At 48.5% G+C, this 12714-nt stretch overlaps 1 non-coding gene across 1 annotated transcript; it reads left to right on the top strand.

Annotated features, from left to right (window-relative positions):
* Positions 1-12257: 12257 nt before the first annotated feature.
* On the top strand, positions 12258-12363 carry LOC117287389. The gene has a single exon (XR_004518712.1). It is a non-coding gene; the product is annotated as a U6 spliceosomal RNA (small nuclear RNA).
* Positions 12364-12714: the final 351 nt, after the last annotated feature.

Below are 12714 nucleotides of genomic sequence, written 5' to 3'. Positions count from 1 at the left end.
ATTTTGTTCTTCTGTTGGGTTTCTTGGATCTTGATTATTATATGTCTAGGTATAGATTTTTTTTTTATTGTAGCTAGTTGGGGTCCTATATGCCTCAATTATCTGAATGTCAAATTCTTCCCCTCTGTTTGGGAAGTTTTCTGTCATTAATTCTGTGAACAGCTTTTTAAAGTCCTTTGTATTTTCTCCTGCTACTTCATGGATTCCTATCAGTCTTATGTTATTCTTCTTTGCACCATCTAGGAGTTGTTGGATTGATTTCTCATGATCCCTTACTGTTTTTAAGAGATCTCTCTTTTCATGGTCACTGACTGCAATCTTATCTTCTATAACTGAGAGTCTATCTTCACATTCTTTTATTCTGTTGCATACACTTTCTATGGAGTGTTTAATCTCCTGGATATCTGTTTGAATCTGTTTTATGGATTCCATTTCTTTCCTATACTGGGCGTTTATTTTTTCCATTTCTTTCTTATGCTGGGCCTTCATGGCTTCTATCATGGTCCTGAGCTCATCTATTTTTTTGGTCAGTTTCTGCTCTAGAGTCTCGAATCGTGACTTCCATTTTTCTCACTATCTCTATGGTTATCTGGGAAATTATTTCTGTTTTGAATTTTTCTAGAGCCCGATTGATCTGTTTTGTTACTTCCTGTGCTTTGAGTTCAGGGTGTCCTGGTGTTTCACTATTGGCCTTTTCATCCTCATTTGCCCTACTGTTTGCCATTGGTGAACCGGAAGTCTGTCCTTGTGACTTACTTAAGTGTTTTCTCATTTTAATTTTTGTTGTTGGACTGTCCTTAGTTTAATCTCAGGATTATCACCCAAATCTTCCTGATATAGTTGCGCCCTAGCTTCTGTGTCTGTAACGACCCACAGACATTCTCATCTTCATAACATCAGAGAAAACAGCTCATCAAATCAACGGCAATGCTTTACCCCAACTGATACAATCAGCAACACATTAAGATCAAGCACAACTTGGACACTGACCACCTGTGGTAGTCACTAGTCTATCACCCTTAAATCATTTGAATTAAATTGAAATCAAGAAGCAGTCCAGAACATGTCTGCAGTGAATAAAATTTCAATATAGAGTATTTACCATTTAATGGCTCAGACAGAGCGAGGGTGCAAGACCCCTGATCTCAGTTAGCTGACAGCTGAACCCCATGATGCAGACTGACCTCGGGCTTCAAGGCCCAGATTGAGTTCCCCAACCTTCTGAATGGTTGAACTCCATGACGTTCTATTACAGGTTTCCCATGCCCTTTCTTTAGAGATGTTCAAAATTGGAAACTCAGAAAAATACCCTTGATGACCACCTCTGCCTCTTCAGAGTGGGTCCAAAGACTGGCACAGTCAGGAGGTCTGTGAGCGCATGGGGGCGGTGGGCAGATTTATGGGGGTTCAGGGGCACGCTACCTTCCTGGCGCTTGAGCGATGGCGGCTGGGGAGGGAGAAGTGATTCTCATTTCGAGTGCTATTTCATTGTTTGTTTATTCATCCACTTTTTTTTTTTGGTGCTGGAGATCGAACTCTGGTCCTTGTGCTTGTGAGGCAGGCAATGGAACTACTGAGCTAAATCCCTGGCTCTCACCCACCTTCTGAGGGGCACTTTGTTTCTAGTTTTGGGCAGCTATGAATAACAGAGCTGCTGTAAACATGTGTGTTCAGCTTTTGTGTAGATGTGTTTTGTGCCCATTTGGGTAAACACCTAGGAACACAATTGTATGGTAGACTTTGTTTGGCTTTTCAAGTGACTGCCAGGCTGTCTCTCTGTGTCTCACATTGTCACTTACAACTTCTGTCTCACACTGGTCCTGGCAGAGTGGCAGCGCTTAGAAGCCTGAATTTTCACCAGCACTTAATGTTGTCAGAGGTTTGGATTTTAGTGCTGTGTATGACAATGTCTCGCTATTGTCATTTGCAGTGCTGTAGCAATGTGTGATGTTGTGCATATTTTCCTATGCCTATTTACTGCCTATTCCTATTCTTTGGTAAGCAATCTTTCAGATCTTCTGTCTGTTTTGTTTTCTTACTGTTGAGATTCAGAGTTCTCTATATGTTTTGGGCACAATTCATCTATCAGATATATGTGTATCTGTATACATTCTTGGTACATATTTCCTTTTAATCTGTGGCTTTCTATCCTTTCTCCTTAACAGTATTTTCTATGGCCTAGAAATGTTTTTTGATTTTTGTTTTTTGAGAAATGGTTCGCTATGTAGTTCAGTTTGGCCTTGAACTCACAATGATCCTCTTGCCTCAGACTACTGAGTGCTGGGATAACAGGTGGTGTCACCATGTTTAATTCTAATGATGCCCACTTTGTCAATTTCTTCACTAAGGAGTTATGCTTCTGGTATGGCAACTAAAAGTTCATCCCCAAGCTCAAAGTCATACACAGTGCAGAAAAGCATTTGATAGAATCTAATGCCCATTCATGAAAAAAAAATCTCAGCATACTATAGATAGAGGAAAACTTTCTCAACTTGGTACAGCCTATAGCCAACATCATACTAAAAGCCTAGAAGCTAGGTGCTTTCAACTAAGACTGAGAACAAAGCAAGTTAGCCCTTCTTTTTGTTTTTGTTTTTTGAGACAGGGTCTCACTGTGTAGTTGAGACTGACCTGGAACTCACAGTGTAGCCCAGGCTGATCTCAAACTCACAGTGATCCTCGTGCTTCAGCCCCCCAGAGTGCTGGGACTACAGGCGAGCACCACCACGCCTGGCCAAATTGGCCCTTCTTATATCCTTACTTAACGTTGTACTGGAAGATATACTAGTTCAGATAATAAGATAAGAAAAGGAACTAAAATGTAAATAGATTGGGAAGAAAGAAACAAAAGCTTTCCATTCACAAATGACATGACTATCTTTGTAAAAAAATTCCAAAGAATGGATATGAGGACGAACTCCTGGAACTAGTTAGAGCAAGAGATTGTATCACAAAAGTCAATTGCCAGTGAACAAGTGGAATTTGAAGTTAAACACGCAGTATCATTTACATTTGTCCCCTAAAATGAAATGCTTAGGTATAAGAGCTACGTAAAGAAAACTAAAAACCACCACCAGCAAAAAACCAAACCAAAAGCAAAAAACAAAAACAAAAAATGGGTGAAATAACTCTGAGATCTAAACATGGAGAGATAGTCCATGTTCATGAACAACAACACTCAATAATGTCAAAGTGTCAGATTTTTTTTTCAAACTTGTAAAGATTCAATACAATCCCAATTACAATCCTAGCAAATTATTTTGTGAGTTTTAACACACTGATTATGCCATTTATATGGAAAGGGAAAAGATCCAGAATAGTAAGAAGAGCAAAAGCAGAAGACTGAGAGTACCCAGCTTCAAGATCTAGCATAAAGCTAGGATAATCAAGAGCAGGTGATATTTGTTGGAGAACAAACAGTTCAGTCAAACAGAACAGAGACCTCCCCGCAAATTAACCCACATAAATATAGTTAGCTGATTTTTTTTTTTTTTAGGTACTGGGGATCAAACTCAGGTCCTTCCACTTGCCAGGCAGGCGGTGGAACCACTGAGCTAAATCCCCAGCCCAAGTTAGCTGATTTTTGACAAAAGAACAAAGGCAATTCAATAGAGGAAGAGTGGTCTTTTTAAACAAATGGTGCTGGAACAATTGGTCATCCACATACAAAAAAGGATAAAAATAAGTCTAGATATAAATCCTATTTAAACTTTTCACAAAAATTAATTCAAAATGGATCATAGACATAAATGTAAACATAAAGCTGTGAAACTCTAGGGTCCAGTACCTTCCTCTCTTTGCACCTGGGCCATGAAGTCAGTGGCTTTGCTCTGCCACATGCACCTGCCATGATCTACGTAGTAGTCTAAAAGGCTCCAGAGCAATTGGCCAACCAGTCATGGGCTGGGATGTGCCAAAATGGGAGCCAAACTAAAGCTTTCCTCTTTGTAAATTCATTGGCTCGAGTACTTGTCATACTGATGGAACACTGACTAACACAGAAGCTGTTGGAGTGTCTAGCTCCTGGGGGATATGGCTGGACCAAGGCAGAGGTTGTAGTATAAGGGGGGGCGGACATCGTGTAGCAGGAAGGATACATAGGACCTGGTGATGCAGCAGAGGAAGGAGAGATGAGGAAGAATCAAGGACTTGATGAGAGTATTGGCTGGTTCAACCAGAAGGGTTGACCAAATCTGGCCCATCACCTATTTTGTAAATAAAGTTGTATCTGGAAGAAAGCCCTGCCTATCCATTTGTATGATGATAGTGGCAATTGAGTAATTGTGATAGTGCTGTAGGACTCTTAGATCCTAAAATATTTATTATCCTGCCACTGACAGATAGATGTGCTAACCCCTGAGGCAAACGGTTGTTCATTCCAGTAAATCTTTTAAAAATCAATTAAAATAGTATCATAACTTAGGCTATTGTTGCCATCCATTCATTCTTTCTTATTTCCCGGCCCTCTGCTAAAGCCCATCTAGTTGCCTGCATAACGAAGTTGGTCTGGTTGCTGTGGGCAGCAGGGCGGCAGCCTCAGAGACAGGTGACTGCTTCCCCACAATGAAGGTGGGTGGGATCCAGAGTGCATCTGGCAGATGCTGTTACTGGCCCAGATGTGCAGACTGCCTGAACCAAGCTGGCTTCTGGGGCTGGGCCATTCGGGCTGATGGGTCTTCTGGGGTAATCACATTTACTGAAGCTGTTCTCAGATACGGTGTCACTTATGCTGCACAGTCCCTGGGGCTCAGCATTACTGCACCTCCACAGCGTAGATCAAGAGTCCGGGACCTGGAGATTTACTCCAGGCAAGGGAAGAAGCAGGCAGACATCCTCTGCTTCATGGCTGAAGATTCAGCAGTGGAGACTTACGGCCTCAAATCCTTCTTCCCCAAAGACCTAGGAGCAGGATGGGAGTGTCCATAGACTCCAACCCCCGGAATCCCCAGCCATCTGGCACCTCTTCTGGGTGGGTCCCCATCAGAGGTTACAGATGTGAGCTGGGCAGTGTGGGAATGCAGCTCTGCAGCAGCAATCAGTTTATTCCTGAGGTCAGCAGTATAAATAGTAGAAAAATGTATTTCCTGTTCCAAGCCAAATAAGCAAGTGGCAGCCAGTTGGCCAGGGGCCATTGATGGGATTTCAGCCATGAGTGTACCTTGCCCTTGGTCACAAGCTTGGGTGGGGAGCGGGAGGGGAAGCACTGCTGCACAGGCCTCAGCTTGTCATCGACAGGGGACCCGCTGGGAAGGAGCAGTAGCCTGCTGTGCACCCAGATGGGTCCCCCTTGTGCCAGGGTGGATGGGCATATAAAGAGGGGCAGCCCCGGAGCTGGCCTTTACCACCGGCAGCCACCCTGGTGCCTGGCGCACTTCCTGGTGTGAGGCTGATGATCAAGAGATGCTACTTCATGAGCCAGTGAGTGGGATGGCACCGGGCTTTCTGAGTAGAAGGGAGCTGGGTGTGGATCAGAGATCACATCAGTGGATGAAGGGGCAGAACCATAGGCTCCTCTGTGGGGTCTGTTGAAGACGCTGGAATCCAGAGCTTTGGTGCTGAAATGGCCAGATGGCTGGGCCCACCTTACACAAAGTGTTCACGATCCAGATGGCGTTTCCCCAGGTAGGTGCGTGCTTTATCTGCTGTGTGCATTCTGTGTCGCTGCCTTCTTTGCTCATGTGTTTGCTTATCCCTCGGTCACCCGTTCATTCATTCGTTCCACAGAGGTGTTGCCTGCTGGTGAGAAGCAAGGGGAGTGAGCAGGGAACGCTTCATGGATACAGACGTCCCGCTCCGTCCTAGATCTCCTCTGACCACCCCCTGTACTTGGCTACCTCTTTGTCTTTCCAGCGGTGGCCTTGAAGCTGCCTTGTCCACTCACACCGTCCCCCCAGCAGCTCCGTAAACCACTGCTTCACGACGGAGTGGACAATGAGCAAATGACAGATAGATCCTACACTTCCAATCCACGTTTCCATCCCATGCTTCAAACCCTAGTAAACCAATGACACCACTTCTGCGTCCTGGGGAGACGCGGCTCTCTTTGTCTTGACTATAGCTCATCAAGCTCTTTATGAAGGGAATTTACCTCCATAGGGCAAGAGAACCCTTCTTGGTTTTTCTTCTCTTCCTTCGTATTTTTCTTCCAGGGAACTGAATCCACAGAGAAGTGAGCAATTCACGTAAGCTCACACAGCCAGATTAGAATGCAGCAGGACACTGGAGCCCTGGGAGCGTTCTGAGTATGGGAACTGGAAATGCAGGGAGCCTCAGTGGAGGGCGGGACAGGCACTCTGAAGGTGTGATGTGTTCCCTCTCCTACCTGAGCACATGCTGTCTCTGACTCCCTGGCCTCTCTTGCGTGTTGAGCTGAGCCAGAAACTTGCTGCACAAGCCCACGATGATGTGACTCAGGTTCAAGCAGGGAAGTTCTGGAAAGTTCATGGCCTGACAGGTCCTGGTCAAGGGAGCCTTTCCCTGCCCCTCCCCTCTGCCACGTGGGCAGGAGGCCACTGTCTCATAGTGAGCAGCCTGCCCTCTTCCTCAGCCTCTTCTAGAATCCCTAGAGCCCATGGTGGCTTCTCCATGGTGTACGTGGTGGCAGTCAGCTAGGATTCTCTTCTGGCACCTTCTACCTGATGTCCTTCTATCCTGGACCTGAGAACCCACCAAGTTCTACTCCAGGACCTTTGGGCCCCTCCACCTTCATCTTGGTGAAAGTGCAGCCCCCGTGTCTGTGTGTGGGACCCGAGGGCTGTGCCGGACATTAAAGTGGCAGACACCAACTTGATGCTTCTCTTTCTTCTGTGAACAAGATATATGGCTCTCTGTGCACCTGACTAGGTCTGCGGTGACTGAAAGGAGGAGTCACTGAAGCCGCCCCCGGTTTCCTCTCCCTGCCGCCTTTCCTCCCTTCCCGCTCCCATCCCCACGGCTGTGCCGTAAATTCTGCTCTTGCAGAAGGCTGGGATGGAGGCAAAGCAAACAGGGACCCAGGTATGCTGGCTGGGTCCTCCCTGTCCCCCGCTGTCCAGTCTGTTTCCGAGGACTTTGCAAGGGAAGCCGCTGCCCAGAGCCAGACGTGGGGGGCGGCCTCCTGAGCCTCCCCTTCCCACCTCTCTCCTGGGGGCAGCCCGTCCAGTGTGTGGCTCTGAGCCAGGCTTGTGAGCAGGCTTGTCTGTTGGCTCTGGCACCTGGGAGCAGGCTGTGTGCCGTGTCCGCCACTGTCCCCTGTCAACTGTAGCCGAGGTGCATCTCTCCCTATCCTCACCCCAAAGCCCTGGCTGGGCAGGGTACCCCACAGGCCATGGGAAGGACTGTGCTGAGTCCTCACTGAGGAGAGACCGACATCCTGCTGTCTGGCATCTCCTGATCTTGGAGGAATTTGCCCAGAGAACAGGGCTCGGGCAGCTGGGGCGCTGTGTGCTTAGCTGTAAACGAGATGCAGCTGGCTGGCATGAGCTGGGGCTGCCGCAGGCTGCTGTGTGCGGAAGCTCCCAATCCCCAGCTCCCCTCGAACAACCAGTAATTCAGGACGCTGATCCGGGAGGATGAAAAGGCCAAGGGCTCCCAGACACTCACCCCACTCCCGGGTGTCAGCAGAGGCTCCCTGGAGGCTGGGGACAGTGGCTGGGCTGCCTGTGCAGGCTGGGTGGGAGCAGGGAGGGAGACTGAGGCAGGAAGGGCAATGGTTACATTTCTATTTTTTATGTTGGGACCCTTTCACTAAATTGCCCAGGCTGTGCTTGAACCTCTGATCCTCCTGCCTCAGCCTCCCAAGCACCTGGGACTGCAGGCATACACCACTCTTTCTGTGGAGAAAATGGAGGCCAAGAAGACATACGCTTGTCCTAATGCCCTGGACTGGCGGGGACCTGTCTCATTTCCAGGCTAGCCTCCCCTCCAAGCTCCTTAATGCAGACACGCTGTGAATCCCATCCTCCTCCTCCCACCTCCTGGTTCTCCTAGGATTGTGACAAATTGAAAATCCTATTAGTGTTAAATTAATGGGCTTTTCTTGTGGGGCAGCGGCCTGGAACGGTGGCCGGGGCTGAGCGCCTTTGCAGGCGGAGGGTGTGGGCTGCCAGTGCGGTGGGCCAGCTCTCCGGAGCCCCCTTGGTCCTTTTTTTAACCAGCTCATCTCTCCGGCTGAGCAGCCTTTTATCTGGGAAGGGGCAAAGGCGCTTTGAACCTTGGAATTAAAATCTGCTGGGCCCTGGGACAAAGGATGAGTCCTGAGACCACTGCCCCTCCTCCACAGGCTGACCTGGACCCTCGGAGGGCTTTGGGGCCCGATGGTTGTCTCAGGTCCATGATCCCAAGGGCAAGGGCCGTGTGCCCAGCAGGAGCTCGGGAGCTTTGTCCTTTTCCAGGCTGTGAGAGGGCTCAGTGGGAGCTCAGGCGGCTGGGCTGGTTCTGGGGACTCAGCTGTGCGCTGGGGACACCCCTTTCCCGTGGCTCCTGTGTTGTGTCAGCAGCCGCCTGCTGTGTGAGGGTCCCTAAGCAGGAGAGGGAGCGTGCAGGAGGGAGCTGGGCAGAGGGGACAGAAAATGCTGAAATGTTTGGACCAGGTGTGGGTTCAAGGCCTGAGGGGGCCTAGGAGGGGAGAGGGGACCATGGGGGCTTCTGGCATTTTGCATCTTAGAGAGTTGGGTAGAAAGGAGGACTCATCTAGTTCCCCCTTCATAGTTCAGAAAACAGTTCGGGGAGTGGGAAGGCTCCGCTTGGGGCTATGCAGGCCGGTGGTGGCCAGGTAGGACCAGAGCCGGGCCTCTCAATCCCTCTGCAGCTGGCAATGGAGTGAAAACAACAAACACATCTAAGCCAGGCGGCACCAGGCTGGAGTCTTTGCTGAGCCGCCTTGGCCCAGATGGGCTTGTAGGTTGTGTATTCTATATACTTGGTGCCGGGAGGCGGCTGCGTGCCCATTATACAGATGCAGAAACTGGAGTGATCTGTGAGACCACTGGACGGGGACTGGCACTGCAGAGTCACCACATTCCAGGTTGTGGGAGTCCTGGCCGAGGGAGTGGGCGGGTCAGGCCCCTGGGGTCCGATCTGTCCTCTCCCTGACCAGAACATGGATTCCTGGGATCCAGCAAGACACTGCCCTCTCTGCTGCCCTTGTGTGGTGCCAGCATCTTCGCTGGAAGTTGCTGTGAAGCACTGGGGTGAGACAGAGCTGCCCGGGTGCTGCCCCTGCTGCCCCACGTCAGCCACTGGAGTGTGAGCAACCAGGGCAGGCAATGGGGACAGAGCAGCATGGCCACATCCACCTCTGGGATCCCCGCCCCAGCCTGTCTCAGACGCGACCCTCAGTGCTGGCTCACGTGAATGGGCCGTGGGCCTTGGGCTGTGGGAGCTCCTGTGGGGCCAGAGGTCAAACAGACAGACCCACAGGGAGGACAAAGGGAGGCAGACAGGAGGCCATGGGGCTGGAGGACGGGGCTCCCTGGCACAGGGGACCTGCAGGGCAAACTTTTCCGTAAGACTGAGGTGTAGCCAGGAAACAGCAAGAATGGCCTGGGCAGGAGGCACACGAGGAAGACAGCATGGCTGGCCTGTGGGAGGGGCAGGCGGGCCTGGTGGTGGGCAGGAGAGTGAGGCTAGAGAGCAGGAGTATGGATTTCTGTGCCCACCTCTCACCCTCCTGGGCTCTAGGGCAGGGAGCGTGGCCCATGGTCCTCTGGTCCCTGTGAGACCTAGTGCCAGGCCAAGCATAGCGTGCTGTGCTGGGGACCGTTGGATACTCTGATTTCTTGTCTGACCATGTGCCTTGTGTGGCTGCTGGGGTCAGTGTCATTGTCTTCCCATCCCGATGGCCCCACCCCGCCTCTCCTCTCTGTTCCCATGACTGCTCAGGTTCCAGACGCCTCACTTGTGTTTCAGGCATCCCCAGGTGCTTCCTGTATCTGGCAGTTTCCCCCAGTCCAACTGGAAGTTTCCCTAAGGCACCATCTGACCCTGCTGCCTCTCTGTCTGAACCTTCAGGGGCTCCCTGGACCTGTGCGACTCAGCCTTGCCCACCCCTCCAGCCTCAGTCCCAGGTACCTGTTGCTTCCCTTTTAGACCAAGAACCTGGAAGAGCCGCACTGCGAGTTATTTAGTTGCAGATCTGCACAGCCAGCTCACGGTCTTGTAGAGTGCGAATGCACAGAGTCCGCTGGGCTGTGGGCACCTGGCAGGAAGCTCCGGGCCTGGCTCCAGCTTGTGGGGTCCTGGGACTCCCATGTAGAGGACTAGGGTGGCCCAGGCAAAGCCGAGAGAAGGTTATTTTGGTTATGGCAGATAAACCCCTTTGGAAAATGTGAGCGGCTTCTGATCCCCGGGTCTTCTCCCCTGACGCCCTCCTTTTGGCGTGTAAGGAAGGGCAGCGCCTCTGTCAATAAAGAGCAATTATGGGCGGGATTAGAGAGATTATCAGAACAGATGGAGCCTCTCCCCAGCGGCCAGGATGAGTTTACACTTTCCCTCTCTCCCAGAGGATGTGTCGCAGGTCCCTGGCCCTGCTGGCCCCCAGGGGAGGGGGACGTTCAGGGAGTCAGTGGAAAATTGTCACCCCAACACAACGAAGGGCGCAGGCTTCCTTTCCAGCACTAGTCCAGGAGGCGGGAAGGCAGGAGGGAAGCAGGATGGGAAGCCAGGACCCCTGCCTGTGTGGCTTGCTCTGGCTCGGTCCCTGGCCCAGCCTGGTTTCACTGAGGCCACTGCTCCTGTTTTTAGCCTTCAACTTCCTCATCTGTTCAGTAAGGTGACAGCTTCTCAGCTGGCCTCTTTAGTAATCAACCGCACGGGGCTGTGGATTTAGCTCAGTGGCACTGTGTCTGCCTTGCAAGTGCAAGGTCCTGGGTTCGATCCCCGGTAGGGGGCGGAGTGGCGGGGGGAATCAACTGCAGCTTTTTTTTTTTTTTTTTTTTTTTTGGTGTTGTGGATCAAACTCAGAACCTTGCCCTTGCAAGGCAGGCATGGTGCCACTGAGCTACATCCCCAGCCCCACAGCTTTTTTAATATACTTGGCTAAAACTCACAATAGAAGTCCAATGATCTTTTCTTTTTTTAATTAAAAAAGTTTTTGAGACAGTGTCTCCTAAGTTGCTCAGGGTGGCTTTGAACCCAAGGTCTTCCTGCCCCTTAAGTACTGGGATTATAAGCTCCGTGATCCTTTTTTTTTTGTTGCCAATGAACTTGGAGAGGAGAAACACAAACAGAAAAGACTGACCAGGAACTCAGCCCTGTTGCCCCTAACCCACGAGCTAGCCAAAGGTCTTAACTATGGGAAAGGACAAAACATGCAGAAATGAAGGAAACTATATGAAAATTACAAGTGAAAAAAATTGGGAGGGAAAGGAGAAATAAAGCAATATAAATGTGCACAGATTTCCTTATCTTTTATAGCAAAAGGATATCATTTAAATATGAAATGAGTGGAGATGTAATTTATTATAAATAGAAACATAAACACTAAGCAATATAAAATAATAGATTTGAGTCACAGAAGGGGAAGGAAAAGGAAGGAATGATGTTGCCCTAATAATAGTTACGTTTTCAGTACAAGAAATTAAAAATAAAACGACAAATTTTATCCCTTTCTCTTGCATCAGAAAAGACATCAACATGGATTATAGAAACTCAGAAAATTGAGATAATAATGTGAATCCATGTTGGCATTATGGGATACTGTTAAAGCAGAGCTCAGACAAAAATTCATAGCTCTAAATACTTTTATTAGTAAGTAATAAAGATTGAAGCTGAGTGTGATAGCACATGCCTGTAAATCCAGTCCTCTTGGAGGCTGAGGCAGGAGGATCACAAGTTCGAGCCCAGCCTGGGAAACTTAATGATTTAGTGAGATTCTGTGTCAAATAAAAATAAAATGACAAGGGATAGGGATGGAGATAAGTATGGAGGCTCGGGGTTCATTCCCTAGTATGGAAAAAAAAGAGATTAAAAGTACATAAATTAAATCCATGAAGTTAGAGAAACAGCAATAAGGTAACTGAAGAAATAAAAAAAAGATATATTTATAAAGACACAAGTAGGTCTTGATAAATTAGGAACTGGAAAAATACTAGGACTGATACTATTAATACTAGAATTAATTTTAGAATTTTAAATTTACTTTTAAAAGAAATAAAATTTAAAAAGAAAGTAACATTCTAATTTTATTTTACAAAGATAAAGCAGACAAAATTTAGGTGACTAATCCAGAGGGGGGAAAAAAGAAAGCAAAAGGCCCAAGTTTATAAAAGAAGGATCATGTACTCACTTGGGCAGCACGTGTACTAAAACTGGAATGGTGCAGAGAGATTAGCATGGCCCCTGCGCAAGGTGGACACCCACATTTGTAAAGCGTTCCACAGTTTTCCTGTTTTCTCTTGGTCTTTTTTTTTTTTGTAGCAGGGATTGAACTCAGGACCTTGTGCTTGAGAGGCAGTCATGGTGCCCCTGAGCTACATTCCCAGCTCTCTTTTGGTCTTTTTACACATTCCTTTAAATTTTCTGCTGCTGTATCGCTTCTTGGCCTTTTGCCTAAGATCAAGTGTAAATTTTCTGCCGCAGCAATTTGAGAGAATATATTTGTATAAATTATTATGATGGTGGGCGCCAATGTACAATTGTTATTAATTAAAAATATATGTCTGGGGGCCAGGGATTTAGCTCAGTGTTTCCACTGCCTGCCTTGCAAGCACAAGGACCTGAGTTTGATCCCTGGTA

The sequence above is a fragment of the Fukomys damarensis genome, unplaced genomic scaffold, assembly GCF_012274545.1.
Source record: "Fukomys damarensis isolate Sample0158 unplaced genomic scaffold, DMR_v1.0_HiC HiC_scaffold_23, whole genome shotgun sequence".
NCBI lineage: Eukaryota > Metazoa > Chordata > Mammalia > Rodentia > Bathyergidae > Fukomys > Fukomys damarensis.
The sequence above is the reverse complement of the archived record's forward strand: the minus strand, read 5'-3'. Positions and strand labels throughout refer to the sequence as shown.